Consider the following 15,409-nt stretch of genomic DNA (forward strand, 5'->3'; position numbering starts at 1 on the left):
AAGGGGGTGACGGCCGGCTTGCGGCAGCTGCAGACGAACGTGGAGGAGTCCACCCACATGCAGGAGCAGGTAGTGGTGCCGGTCATGCGTGCTACCCAGGCTGACACCACACGGGTGGCATCTGCGGTGGAGGCAATGGGTGTGACGGTGTCAGACATGGGTCACAGTATGCAATGTGTGGGGCTTTCCGTGCAGGCAGCATCCGTGGCCCAGGACACGGCTGCCCTCTCACAGGCAGCCATGAGCCAGCGCAGGCAGCAGATCGCAGAGGCACTCTACGCCGTGGCCCAGTCTCAGCAGGCCATCGCAGAGGGCATCGGTGCCATGGTGCTGGCCGGCGTCGCCCAGATACAGACGGGGATGGCCAACTCCCTGAGCTCCATGGCTTCAAACTTGCAGACCCTGTTGATACCAGGGCTGGTCTCCAGGACTGGCAACGCCAGGTGTCGGGGGGGGGGGGGGGGGGGGGGGGGTGTCGGGTTCTCGGTCCGTTCACATCCCTGACCCTTGTAGAGGCCCGGGGGCCATCAGGCACCCCGAGGGAGGAGGAGGGGCTGGGGCCCGTTCCGGGTCCCCCGGTCAGGGGGGTCCCGGAACACCGCGACACCTCGGACTCCCCCTCCCTTCCATCCCAGGTGCAACTGGTGGGCAACGGGCAGGACAGGCTGGCAGCTCGCCATCCCAGTCGACCGAGCCGCAGCCTGGCTCTTCTAGGCCAGGCCACCCCATGAAACAACCGCCAAAGGGATCCCTAGTCACAGGGCAGGAATCACAGGATGCCACCTCCAGTTCTGCTGTACCGTCTGGGGAACCACCTAGATGGAGTCATGGGGCCCGTGAGGGCAAAAAATTAGACATTGAGTAAGTTGGCACGGGTGCAGGGCACGGATTAGTTCTGGGGCTACGGCATGAGTATGAACTGTTTGTTATTAAACTCACTTTCACAGCTACAGAAGCTGCCTTTGTGCTGTGTCCGATGCGTACAAGGATGTGGTGTGAGGTGAGTGCCAGTGTGTGTGTGAGGGGTGATAGAACGTCGGCCTCAGGTGAGTATGCCAGCCCTCCTCCCGGGTCGCCCTCACCATCCCCCCGGGCAGACGACAGGACCACGCGCTGCAGTGTCACGGCTGCATGCAGGGACGGTCCGGGTGGAGGGTGGCACTGTGCCCATGGGTCAGACATTGTCCAACGATGTAGAGCCCAGAGTTAATCACAGAGCCGGTTGCCATCATCGTCCATGGCCTCTAACAGACATGCTTCCACCAGCGACTGTGTGAGCCCGGCCCGTTGTGCCGCAGGTGGATGTGAAATGGAAGGGTGGTGTGCATGCGGGTGGGGTGAGGGTGGTTGGTGTTGGATGGGTGGGGTGAGGGTGGTAGGCTGGTGCTGTAGTGTGCAGTCTGTTCCCACGCCCCCCTAACCCGTGAACCAGACGGCTATCAGCCTGTCAGGTGCCCGCTGGCCCAGCCGGTAACAGTGGGCAGCCTACTGTCCATGTCCAGCCCGTCTGACCTGACCATTGCCCCCATCCTCCTCATCTGGGGAGGTCTGCACCTCGTCTTGCTGTTCCTCCCTTTCCCCCTTCTCTGCCTGCAGCACATCGCCCTTCTGCTGGGCTATGTTGTGCAGGACGCAGCAGACCACAACGATGCCATTGACCCTATCTGTTGGGTACTGGAGGGCCCCTCCAGAGCGGTCCAGGCACCTGAAACGCATCTTCAGCAGCCCAAAGCACCTCTCTATCACACACCCAGTTGCTGCTTGGGCACCGTTGTAGCGGTTCTCCGTATAGGTGTCATCAGCCATGACCGCAACGGGTAACCCCTGTCGCCCAGCAACCAGCCCTCCTCCTCGTCCCTCGAACATGGTGCGGATGAAAGATTGTGCCAATATTAATGAGTCATGTTCACTGCCGGGTAACGGGCCCAGACGTGCAGGATCATCATGTGGTGGTCACAGACTACTTGCACGTTCATGGAATAGGTCCCCTTCCTATTCGTGAACATGGCCCTGTTATCCACAGGTGGCCGCACGGTGACGTGCATCCCATCGATTGCCCCTGGACCATGGGCATCCTGGCCATGGCAGCGAAGCCCGCTGCCCGGGCATCCTGGCTGGCCCGGTGCACAGGGAACTGGATATAGCGGTTCGCAATGGCATGTGGGGCGTATGTCACTGCACAGATGCACCGGTGCACCAATGCCTGCGATATGCTGGACAGATCCCCACTCAGGGCCTGGAATGACCCCATAGCATAGATGTTCATGGCCACCGTAATCTTGACAGCCACGGGGAGAGGGTGTCCTCCCACAGTGCCACGCGGTGCCAGGTGTGCCATCAGGTGGGAGATATGTGCCAGGGTTTCCCAGCTCATGTCCGGAGTCTCCTCCTGCATGCCGGGTCCGTGAGCTCCTGGTACGATGAGCGGAGCCGGTACACATGGGGCCTCATCGGCGTCTCCGTCGCCATGGCACCACCACCACCTTCTCCTCCTGCTCCTCGTCCTGTCGTGCGGGCGGCCCTCCAGCCTGAGCAGCTGCCAACTGCTTCCCTGCGGCACGCTCCCCTGTGGCAGCCTCCGCCACCTCCCTGGCACGCTCCTGCTCCCGATCCCCCAGGGCAACATGTAGAAGTGCGGCTCCCGCCACGGCTGCCTACATCGCTGGGTAATGACCAAACATAACGGCCTGCCGGGAGTGGGGCTGGGGGGAGATAGACTAAATGTCACCATTGCCCATACCTCCCCCCCGCAGCCAGGTGCCATGGGCTGCATGGTCGCGACTGTTGTCAGCTGGCACATGGCCAGGCGTACACCCTCCCCCCCAAATTTCCCCCCCCCCCCCCCTCCTCCATTACTGGCCCTCCTGGGCCCCCCTCTCCTCCCCGGCACACACTCTCTCCATCACTCGCCCACCCCAACACCCCCCCACCCCCCTACTCCCCGGCAAGCATCCTCCCCAGCTCCCCCCCTCTCCTCCCCGGCACGCACCCTCCCCAATGCCCCCCTCTCCTCCCCAGGGGGTCGGAGAAGCCCGCCCTCTATATTTGCTTCATTTTCTCTGCTAAATTCAAAGGCCCAAACCTTTTCCGATGGCACCCACTCTAGTTGTACAGATTTCTGGACGTATCGCCAGAAGAAGTTTAAATGCAGACGTGGAAACCAAAAAAAGAACTGTGTGACATTGAACAAAAGCATCAAATCAGTTGTAACATTCTGTAAAATCTGACACCAGGCAACTCAGCAGTAATCCCAATAACAAATCAATGACATGTTAAACAAATAGTTACACAAGAATCCTTACTTACATTGCAGATAACATTCCATCGTTATTGTTAGTGAAGGAGGGGAAGGGGGTCAGAATCAATGAAAAACCCAAACAGTAAAATGCCAAGTTTAAAGGCACATTTCTAAGGGGAACTGAGAGCATTGTTCGAGATTTTACATTTAAGTTCAATTATTCTGGTTAATTTTATGCACCTTTCTACTTTATAATGAATTTGAACCTCAATGAAAATAAATGGAAAGCAATAAGCGCAGTTACAGCTGTTTGATAAGACCACCAAATGCCCAAAGTTGCCTCAACAACTCCTCTCCACCTTGAGCCTTCTCCGATGGAAAACATGAGTGAAAAATCACTTAGGATTTACAGGCATAGACTGTGATAAATCTTGGAAGCAGGGATAGCAAAGGAAAGTTTGGGAACATGTTAGATTGAGAGGAACCATATTGTGCTTACATAAAGTGAAGAAAAGTTAAACAGTTTATTGGGCCATAGGCAAAATATCACGTTAGTTTCCGATTGTCACATTAGGAAGGATTTAAGAGCTTCTCAAGAATTGCAAGAGCTTTTAAATATCTCTGAGTAAACTGAGAGTGTAGTTTTCAGAGTAAATGATGTATCTGTCCAATTCAGGTACTCCAACCAGCTCTTTAATTAAAGTTTACCCAAGTGTCTTTATTCATGAGTAGAACAAAGTCGGACACAAATATAATGCAACACACTTTATTAAATATAGTTAACCCATAAATGACCCTCTACACATACAAGAAACACCGAGGATTCAACTATACTACCTGCAAAGGTGGTTTGGTAAGCTGCAGATCCGATTTTGGAGTCCCTCTGGTTCCTCTTTGTAAAGGTGATTCTCGCTGGCTATTGCTTGCTTGCTTCCGTCTGGTCTGGTCAAGGTCACATCACACACCAAGCTTTGAGTCTTTGCTTCGAGTCTTTTGCTCCCAGTCTTTTTGCTCCCAATCTTTTCTTCCAGTCTTTGCTTCCAGTCTTTGTTCCCTAGATGTCTGGAATGCCTATTTTTATCCCCCTGCCGCCACCCACCACCTTTCTCCTCCTGCCCTTGGCCAATGGAGACTCAGGAGGCAGGGTCTCAGTGCCCAATGGTCTGGTTGATGACTTGTTGACAGCGAACCTGAGCCCACCCTGGGAGGAGCGATGATCACTTGATGTTTTATCAGGAACTGGAGACAATAGGTCAGTGCATCTCAGATAGCAGCAATATTTACTTGATGGGTTATTCAGGGACCGCTCCCGACATATCCCCTGCAGCCTGTCTGAGTTCTGTATATTCGGATTCTGCAGCCTTCTGCAGACTTTTTAAAGTGCCCAATTCTTTAATTTAAGACATCCAATTTAATCGGCCTTCAAACTAGGCCCTGATTATATTACTACATTTCCTCCTCTTGATCCAGTGAGCATCAGTGAACCAGATCACACTATCCTTACCAAAGCATCTCAATGAGCAAGGGTGGTGATCCACTGTGTAATTGTGTGTGTGCCTATATTAGCGGATGTAAAGTAGTACCTATACTTCAGGTTCGCCGGTAGCCCCTGCCGGCTAGCTCCACCCACAAAGAGCCATATAAATATTCATGAGTTCTCCTGGACAGCCATTCTACCAGCTGCAGTCGGAGGATAAACATCTAACTGTAATAAAGGCTCTATTGTACCCATTCGAGTCTTTAGTACGATTGATAGCGCATCAATTTATTACAGTTAGATTTTCCGCATCACGGACATCAGGATCAAACCAGATTGCTTGCAGCTGGATCCGCACTCGCCAAACGCCAGAAAGGACTTTAATCACTGGCTGGCTTGCTTCGAGGCCTATATCAACTCAGCGACCGCCGAGCCGACGGAAGCTCAGAAAATCCAGGTTCTCTACTCAAGGTTGAGCTCCAGCGTGTTCCCGCTGATACAGGATATGCCGATTTCCGCAGGCGCCATGGACCTCCTTAAAGAAAACTACGTCCAGAAGACGAACACTCTATTTGCAAGGCATGTACTCGGCACTCACGTACAACTACCCGGTGAGTCGATTGAAGACTTCTGGCGGGCCCTTATCCCTCTCATACGGGACTGCGGCTGCCAGGCTGTCACGGCCATGGAACATTCCAAACTCCTCATACGTGATGAATTCGTGACGGGGATTGCATCAGACCCCATCCAGCAACAACTGTTGGAAGGGGCCGCGCTCAACCTAACGGAGACGAAAGCTTTAGTGCTCTCCATGATGGCTGCTCGCTGCACGGCCCATCCATCCTACCCCTCATGGACCCCGCTACCGACCCCCCCCCAACTGGGACCACTCCTGCCCAATATGCCTGCTCTGCCCGCCACACCGCACACTCTGGGGGTCTCTGCTGCTACTTCTGTGGCCATCAAAAGCACCCCAGCCAGCGCTGCCCAGCCCGCACCGCCACCTGCAAATCCTGCGGCAAGAAGGGCCACTTTGCGGCGGTGTGCCAGGCCAGTGCAGTTGCCGCTATCGCGCCCAATTTCGCTCCCTTCCCCCAGCCAATCGCACAGTGGGTGCCGCCATCCTCTGCTCCCGGGACCACGTGCGACCAGTGGGCGCCACCATCTTCTCCCCCCAGGTCCACATGTGGCCCGTAGGTGCCACCATCTTGCGCCGCCCCCACAACGTGTGCACTATGAGTGCCGCCATCTTCTCCCCCCAGGTCCACATGCGGCCAGTGGGCTACGCTATCTTGCCCCGCGCCCGCAACGTGCGCTGCATGGGCGCCGCCATCTTGCCCTGCGGCCGCAACGTGCGCTGCATGGGCGCCGCCATCTTCTCCCCCATAGGTCCTTTGGACGCCGCCAGTTTGTCTCACCCTTGGGACTGGACCACTGGACCCGGGTCGCTGCCGCTCCTCATCGGACTCCTCGGACGATCGCCCGCTGCTTGCCTCCGTGTCGCTGGACCAGTCCCGTCCTCACAACCTGGCCACCGCTTTGACGACGGTGCTAATCAACGGCCACGCGACCTCCTGCCTACTAGACTCCGGGAGCACCGATAGCTTCATCCACCCGGACACGGTAAGGCGCTGCTCCCTCGCGGTCCATCCCGCCAACCAGCGGATCTCCCTGGCCTCTGGATCCCACTCTGTCCCGATCTGGGGTTTCTGTGTGGTCAACCTCACCGTGCAAGGCGTTGAATTCTGCGGTTTCCGCGTGTATGTTCTCCCCAACCTCTGTGCTACACTAATACTGGGCCTGGATTTTCAATGTAACCTCCAGAGTCTCACCCTCAAATTCGTCGGGCCCCTACCCCCACTCACCGTTTGCAGCCTCACGACCCTCAAGGTTGACCGTCCCTCCCTCTTTGCCAATCTGACTGTGCATTGCAAGCCCGTCGCCACCAGGAGCAGACGGTACAGCGCCCAGGACAAGGCCTTCATCAGGTCCGAGGTCCAGCGGCTGCTTCGGAAAGTTATTATCGAGGCCAGCAATAGTCCCTGGAGAGCCCAAGTGGTAGTGGTTAAAACTGGGGAAAAACACAGGATGGTCGTGGACTACAGCCAGACCATCAACCGGTACACGCAGCTCGACGCGTACCCCCTCCCTCACATATCTGATATGGTCAATCAGATTGCACAGTACCGGGTCTTCTCAACGATTGACTTTAAATCCGCATACCACCAGCTCCCCATCTGCAAATCGGACAATCCATACACTGCCTTCGAGGCGGACGGTCACCTCTACCAATTTCTTCTGGTTCCCTTCAGCGTCACTAATGGCGTCTCGGTATTCCAAAGAGAAATGGACCGAATGGTTGACCGGTACGGACTGCGGGCCACGTTTCCGTACTTAGATAATGTCACCATCTGCAGCCATGACCAACAGGACCATGACTCCAACCTTGCCAAATTTCTCCACACCGCATCTCTCCTCAACCTCACTTACAACAAGGGGAAGTGCGTGTTCAGCACTAACCGCTTGGCCATCCTCGGCTACGGAGTCCAAACGGACTCCTGGGGACCGAGCCCGATCGCATGCGCCCCCTCATGGAGCTCCCCCTTCCCCACTTCCCCAAGGACCTCAAACGCTGCCTGGGGTTCTTCTCCTACTACGCCCAGTGGGTCCCACAATACGCAGACAAGGCCCACCCACTGATACAGTCCACTCAATTTCCCCTCACGGCCGAGGCACAACATGCCTTCGCCCGTATTAGAGCAGACACAGCCAAGGCCAGGATGCATGCAGTAGACGAGACACTGCCCTTTCAAGTAGAGAGTGACCCTTCAGATGTCGCCCTTGCCGCCACTCTAAACCAGGCAGGAAGACCCGTGGCATTCTTTTCCCGCACCCTCCATGCCTCCGAAATTCGACATTCATCTGTTGAAAAGGAGGCCCAGGCAATTGTTGAAGCCGTGCGGCACTGGAGGCATTACCTGGCCGGCAGGAGATTCACTCTCCTCACTGACCAGCGGTCGGTAGCCTTCATGTTCAACAACACGCAGCGGGGCAAGATCAAAAATTATAAAATCTTGCGGTGCAGAATCGAGCTCTCCACCTATAATTACGAGATCTTGTATCGCCCCGGCAAGCTCAACGAGCCCCCAGACATCTTCTCCCGAGGTACATGTGCCAGCGCACAAGTAGACCAGCTCCGTGCCCTGCACGACAGCCTTTACCATCCGGGGGTAAATCGGTTGTACCACCTTGTCAAAGCCCGCAATCTGCCCTACTCCGTCGAGGAAGTACGGACAGTCACCAGAGACTGCCAGGTCTGTGCTGAGTGCAAGCCGCACTTCTACTGGCCGGACTGCGCGCGCCTGGTGAAAGCGTCCCGCCCCTTTGAACGCCTCAGTGTGAATTTCAAAGGGCCCATATATATCACATATATCCTTAGTGTAGTGTTTTTTAAAAATTATTATATTTAATTTAAATTTGTTGTCACCATGTGGGTAAAACTAGGCCCTGATTATATTATGACATTTCCTCCTTGTGGTAGTATGACTAGGGAGATTACGGTACCTTAGAACCATGCTGCCATTGGTGCAGAAGACTCGCTGCCCATTGGCTCAGGCAAGTCATGTGCCTCTCTGCCAATTGGCTGAGGCTAGTCGTGACTACCCACCGATTGGCTGACAGGTTGGTAGCTCCACCTATGAGGTGGGATATAAGAACCCCTACCGGCTGCCAGTCGGCCTTTCTCTGTAAGTCTACTGCCGGGCACACATCTAGTGTATTAAAGCCTGTTGTTTGGAACTACTTCACGACTGAAATCCAATTCATGGTGCATCACTCCTCTTGATCCAGTGAGCACCAGCGAACCAGATCACACAATCCTTACCAAACCATCTCAATGAGCAAGTACTCCGAATTCAGGTTTTACAGTATCATCCCCAACCCACATGATGACAACAAATTTAAATTAAGTAAAATAATTTTTTAAAAACAATGAAGAAACAATACATCAAGGTTTACAGTACAAAACAATAAACATACAAAATGATAAGTGACACCATGCATACTGTAATATAGACGGGGAAGTAAGAAGGTTCTTGATTGTTCTTTCCCGACCTCTGATGGTCCTTTCCGTGTCCAGGTGTTGTAGGAATTCTTTCTTCCATCAGGCTAATTCGGATGGTGGGATACACTGCCATATGTAGAGTCCTGTAATGGCCAGGTGTGACAGAATGGGTTCTGGGGAGATCAAGGTAGCACCTGTAAATTTAGGGGTTTTCATCTGTTTGACGTCCCGCTCCCAAGCACGAGTCATTTTCTGGATAACCCAGGCCTCATTGTGTGTATCGTGTTCAGGGTCGTAATTCTCGCATGCTTTGCGACTGGTGTGCCTGGCATGGGCTATCAGGGTGCGGATCCATATGGATCGGTGATGTGGGTCTAACTGGGCCCTGTTTAGTGGACCGAAAACCACAATAAACTGGTTCTACAGCCGACCTGCGAATGCTATTGGATGTTCCCCTTGCGTTTCCTGACAATTGTTGAGGCCGATCACTGGGTTGTCTCTATTGTATCCTATGGCAGTCGCCTTCATTTGGGGCAAGGTTCCCCCTGCTACATTTTGGGGGTTGGGGAGGGCAGAGCGGATTGCGGGACTTAGGCATAGGAGGATGAGCTTGATCTCCTCTGCCTCGCCTAACCCATTTAGGATACGGCATTGGGCAATGTTCTCCAAAAGAGCGTTTGGATCCACGGTGGGCTCGAACACCCCGTTAGCTTTTGCGATCTCAGTGAGCTGGGTCACCGTGTAGGGCGTTATGTAGGTGATATTGGGGTTCTGTCCATCCTGTCTGTGGGTGGTGACTGGATTCATAGGGATGGGGTTCGGTTCCGGGGCCTGTTTAGGAGGTGCGGTTAGTTCTATCTCTTGGAACGGGGAAGGGGCCCCCAGTCGGCAGTGGGGCTTGCCGTAATGATAATAATCACTTATTGTCACAAGTAGGCTTCAATGACGTTACTGTGAAAAGCCCCCAGTCGCCACATTCTGTGGCCTGTTCGGGGAGGCTGTTCGGGAATTGAATTTGCGCTGCTCGCCTTGTTCTGCATCACAAGCCAGCTGTTTAGCTCACTGTGCTAAACCAGCCCTGTGCTAAGTAAACCAGTTGAATAGTCAGATGTATCCTCTTCTGGTTCCTGCCATTCTACCCCTGGGTCACTGTCCCCGGAATCTAAAGTGAAGCCGCATGTTAGCGGAAGAAATTGCTATATGTGTGTCAGAATTGATATAAGTATTAACAAAGATGTCTCAAATATTATAACAGCGCAGGTCAAGGGAAAATCCAGCAGGCAAGGGGTTAAAAATGTTGCACTGGAGGTATTTCAATCATCTCACAGGGCATTAGGATAAGAAAGGAGATCGACGTCACAGAAATCATGGCTCCAGCATATCTGTAGGAGGTTCATTGTCCAGCCCAGTGCAGGGATAACAAACACACTAACACCCCATCCAGAAGTTCTGGTTAAAGGAAATGTGCAGAACAGAATCCAGAAGATTGTAAAGAAGCATTGTATTAGCTAATCATTTTCCTTTTAAAGGGACCAGAATATATGCATACTGATCACCTTGTATTGTTCCGACTGAATTGTAGACGTCAATGCCTACTTGTAAATCTGAAAGAACTCAAATATATATGCATATAGTTCTGAATATGATCAGAGCTGACTATTGTGAGCTAAGGCGAGCAACAGAACTTGTCTCTCCTGTGTGCACACAGCAATTCTGAATAAACACAACTTTTACAACTCCATGTGGTCGAGAACAGACTCTGAGCTTTACTTCACTCTGACACTTGGCGTAGTCAGCAGGATAGTCTGCGCCCAATGCGAGCCAGGGAAATCCCCAAAGATGAGAAGGAGGTTTCAGCCCAGACCGCTGGGGCGATGGGAGCAACTGCAGATAGATTTCACCGGACCACTCCGCAGTCTCAGAATAAAAGATACAGCTTAGTTATTATAGATAGATTCACCTGGTAGGTGGAGGCATTTCCCTGCAGGGATTGGACAGCCGGGACAGTGGCCAGGATATTGGCAAAAGTAATTCCATGGTGGGGAGTCCCACTGCAGCTCGATTCAGATCAGGGCAACTTTTTTCACGGGCAAGGTAATGAAGCAGGCGTGTGTCCTGCTAGGAGTCAAACAACGATTTCACATCCCGTATCACCCCCATGATTGAAATAACAAACCGTCCATTAAGAACAGTCTGACGAAAGCTTTAGTATACACAGGACAGAGTTGGGTAAAGATTTGACCCGCATATACTCATGTAAATGCGAGCCACAAGTGCAAGGGGGACAGGACTGACACCATTCAAATTAATGACCAGGAGAGCTACGGCACCCCAGAGGACATAGTAACAGGGGGCGCAGAGAGCTGTCATGCAAAGGAGAGTCTTTAAATTTATCAGGCTCCTAGCGGAGCAGCTGCACAGTTTAAAGGGAGAAATGATAGACACACAGAGCATAGAACATAGTACACCACTAGTAACTGAACTCCAGGATGAACATTTGCCGCTAAATCACCTTCAATTCCATACTTCCTTATTTTCTGCAATAGCCTACCGTGGGGAACCCTTCGGCCCTCGATGTTGCGCCGACCTGTGAAACCATCTGAAGCCTATCTGACCTACACTATTCCATTTTCATCCATATGTCTATCCAGCGACCACTTAAATGCCCTTAAAGTTGGCGAGTCTACTACTGTTGCAGGCAAGGCGTTCCACACTCCTACTACTCTCTGAGTAAAGAAACAGCCTCTGACATCGGTCCTATATCTCTCACCCCTCAATTTAAAGCTATGTCCCCTCGTGTTGGTCATCACCATCCGAGGAAAAAGACTCTCACTGTCCACCCTATCTAACCCTCTGACTATCTCATATGTCTCTATTAAGTCACCTCTCAGCCTTCTCCTCTCTAACAAAAACAACCTCAATTCCCTGAGCCTTTCCTCGTAAGACCTTCCCTCCATACCAGGCAACATCCTAGTAAATATCCTCTGAACCCTTTCCAAAGCTTCCACATCCTTCCTATAATGTGGTGACCAGAACTGCACGCAGTACTCCAGGTGTGGCCGCACCAGAGTTATGTACAGCTGCAGCATGACCTTGTGGTTCCGAAACTCAATCCCCCTGCTTATAAAGGCTAGCACACCATATGCCTTCTTAACAGCCCTATTAACCTGGGTGGCAACTTTCAGGGATTTATGTACCTGGATGCCGAGGTCTCTCTGTTCATCTACACTACCAAGAATCTTGCCATTAGCCCAGTACTCTGCATTCCTGTTACTCCTTCCAAAGTGAACCACCTCACACTTTTCCGCATTAAACTCCATCTGCCACCTCTCAGCCCAGCTCTGCAGCTTATCTATGTCCCTCTGTATCCTATAACATCCTTCAGCACTATCCACAACTCAACCGACCTTCGTGTCATCTGCAAATTTACTAACCCATCCTTCTACACCCTCTTCCAGGTCATTTATAAAAATTACAAACAGCAGTGGCCCCAAAACAGATCCTTGCGGTACACCACTAGTAACTGAACTCCAGGATGAACATTTGCCGCTAAATCACCTTCAATTCCATACTTCCTTATTTTCTGCAATAGCCTACCGTGGGGAACCTTATCAAACGCCTTACTGAAATCCATATACACCACATCAACAGCTTTACCCTGATCCACCTGTTTGGTCACCTTCTCAAAAAACTCAATAAGGTTTGTGAGACATGACCTACCCTTCACAAAACCGTGTTGAGTATCGCTAATCAACTTGTTCTTTTCAAGATGATTATAAACCCTATCTCTTATAACCTTTTCCAACATTTTACCCACAACCGAAGTAAGGCTCACAGGTCTATAATTACCAGGGTTATCTCTACTCCCCTTCTTGAACAAGGGGACAACATTTGCTATCCTCCAGTCTTCCGGCACTATTCCTGTCGACAAAGACGACATAAAGATCAAGGGCAAAGGCTCAGCAATCTCCTCCCTGGCTTCCCAGAGAATCCTAGGATAAATCCCATCTGGCCCAGGGGACTTGTCTATTTTGACATTTTCTAAAATTGCTAACACCTCCTCCTTTTGAACCTCAATTCCATCTAGCCTGGTCGACTGAACCTGAGTGTTCTCCTCGACAACATTGTCTTTCTCCAGTGTAAACACTGATGAAAAATATCCATTTAATGCTTCCCCTATCTCCTCTGATTCCACACACAACTTTCCACTACTATCCTTGATTGGCCCTAATCTTACTCGAGTCATTCTTTTGTTCCTGATATACCTATAGAAAGCCTTAGGGTTTTCCTTGATCCTATCCGCCAACGACTTTTCGTGTCCTCTCCTCGCTCTTCTTAACTCTCCCTTTAGGTCCTTCCTGGCTAACTTGTAACTCTCAAGTGCCCTAACTGAGCCTTCATGTCTCATCCTAACATAAGCCTTCTTCTTCCTCTTGACAAGTGCTTCAACTTCCTTAGTAAACCACGGCTCCCTTGCTCGACAACTTCCTCCCTGCCTGACAGGTACATACTTATCAAGGACACACAGTAGCTGTTCCTTGAAAAAGCTCCACATTTCGATTGCACCCATCCCCTGCAGTTTCCTTCCCCATCCTATACCTCCTAAATCTTGCCGAATAGCATCATAATTGCCTTTCCCCCAGCTATAATTCTTCCCTTGCGGTATATACCTATCCCTGCCCATTGCTAAAGTAAACATAACCGAGTTGTGATCACTATCACCAAAGTGCTCACCTACATCTAAATCTAACACCTGGCCGGGTTCATTACCCAGTACCAAATCCAATGTGGCCTCGCCCCTTGTTGGCCTGTCTACATACTGTGTCAGAAAACCCTCCTGCACACACTGCACAAAAACTGACCCATCTATAGTACTCGAACTATAGTATTTCCAGTCAATATTTGGAAAGTTAAAGTCCCCCATAACAACTACCCTGTTACTCTCGCTCCTGTCAAGAATCATCTTTGCAATCCTTTCCTCTACATCTCTGGGACTATTCGGAGGTCTATAGACAACTCCCAACAGGGTGACCTCTCCTCTACTGTTCCTAACCTCGGCCCATACTGCCTCAGTAGACGAGTCCTCAAGCGTCCTTTCTACCGCCGTAATACTTTCCTTGATTAACAATGCCACACCCCCCCCTCTTTTACCATCTTCCCTGTTCTTACAGAAACATCTAAATCCTGGAACCTGCAACAACCATTCCTGTCCCTGCTCTACCCATGTCTCCGAAATCGCCACAACATCGAGATCCCAGGTACCAACCCATGCTGCAAGCTCACCCACCTTATTCCGGATGCTCCTGGCGTTGAAGTAGACACACTTCAAACCAGCGTCCTGCTTGCCGGTGCCCTCTTTCGAACTTTTAACCCTATCCCTGACCTCACTACTCTCAACATCCTGTACACTGGGTCTACAATTTAGGTTCCCATCCCCCTGCTGAATTAGTTTAAACCCCCCCGAAGAGCACTAGCAAATCTCCCTCCCAGGATATTGGTACCCCTCTGGTTCAGGTGAAGACCATCCTGTTTGTAGAGGTCCCACCTACCCCAGAATGAGCCCCAAATATCCAGGAAACCAAAACCCTCCCTCCTGCACCATCCCTAACCCTAACCCTAACCCTAACCCTAACCCTAACCCTAACCCTAACCCTAACCCTAAAAAAGAAAGGGATTGCATCCGCAGCCAGTTCCCCAAAGGCAGGGGACAGACAATGATTAAGATGCTTCCAGAAAGGGCAGGCTTACAGCCCAGATGGATAGGACCACATGGAGTGATTGTTGCAGAGGATACATGTGCCTTAATTGAAATGAAAGGCATGCTGAAGTGGAAGCATTATACTCAAATTAAAATGTACAAGGAACCAAAAGATGTTTAACTTCCCCTGGTTATGAGGGGTTCATATTGATGCACTATGAATTACGACGAGACGAGAGTAGAGAGTAATCGAGGCTTTAGTACGCAGAGATGTGTTGCCTCCTACAGTTGCTGCCGAAATGGTTGCAGCTCGGTGAGCACACACATTTACATTCCGCCTACTGGGCGGAGCCAGCAGGCAGTGTTCTATCCCTGTTCCTGTAGTACAGGAGCCTTCCCGTATTACACCTTCTCTGTGTATTATATACAACAGTGGTGACTACCGCACATATCACCTTTTGTTACATATTTCTGCTTCCGTAGATATGCCGAGGACAGACCTGTGATGCACCCACGGCATTCATCAGCAACCACACATGCTTGTACGCGGGGCAATATGTGAAACTCCCCACAGAAGGAATAGGGGAATGGATAAAGAAACCGACCACATGGTCTCGGAGAGCCATTGCACCCAAGTGATCACGACCTTTTGGGGAAGGACAGTGGCAGAACGCACAGTTTTGGTGCCACTCGAAAGACCCGGTACACCTATCAGAATCAAGGATCCAGGCTGCGACTGGGCCAACATCAACTAGGGGACAAAGAACGTTAAGTGACCCACAGGATGGCACTTTCTGAAGACACGTGCAGGAGGAGGGTGGTTTACCACCCCTTCTGACTTGGGACTAAAAATTGAAATGGACTCGGAGGGACACATGCTTATAAAGGGCATGTATGATGTACACACGGGTTTGGGAATGTGGGGATATACAT

General features: G+C 51.4%; 2 protein-coding genes across 2 annotated transcripts in view; both read right to left on the reverse strand.

Moving 5' to 3' along the window:
- Window positions 1-4,234, reverse strand: part of LOC119962085 (histamine N-methyltransferase-like) — a 98,885-nt gene extending 94,651 nt beyond the window's left edge. Inside the window, exon 1 of the mRNA XM_038789940.1 lies at window positions 4,076-4,234. The gene's annotated coding sequence lies outside the window, so the exon portion shown is untranslated. The remainder of the gene's footprint in view (window positions 1-4,075) is intronic.
- Window positions 1-15,409, reverse strand: part of LOC119962084 (histamine N-methyltransferase-like) — a 233,759-nt gene that overhangs the window by 155,797 nt on the left and 62,553 nt on the right. The window lies entirely within an intron of this gene.

This window comes from Scyliorhinus canicula, chromosome 2, assembly GCF_902713615.1.
Source record: "Scyliorhinus canicula chromosome 2, sScyCan1.1, whole genome shotgun sequence".
In the NCBI taxonomy this organism is placed as follows: Eukaryota; Metazoa; Chordata; class Chondrichthyes; order Carcharhiniformes; family Scyliorhinidae; genus Scyliorhinus; species Scyliorhinus canicula.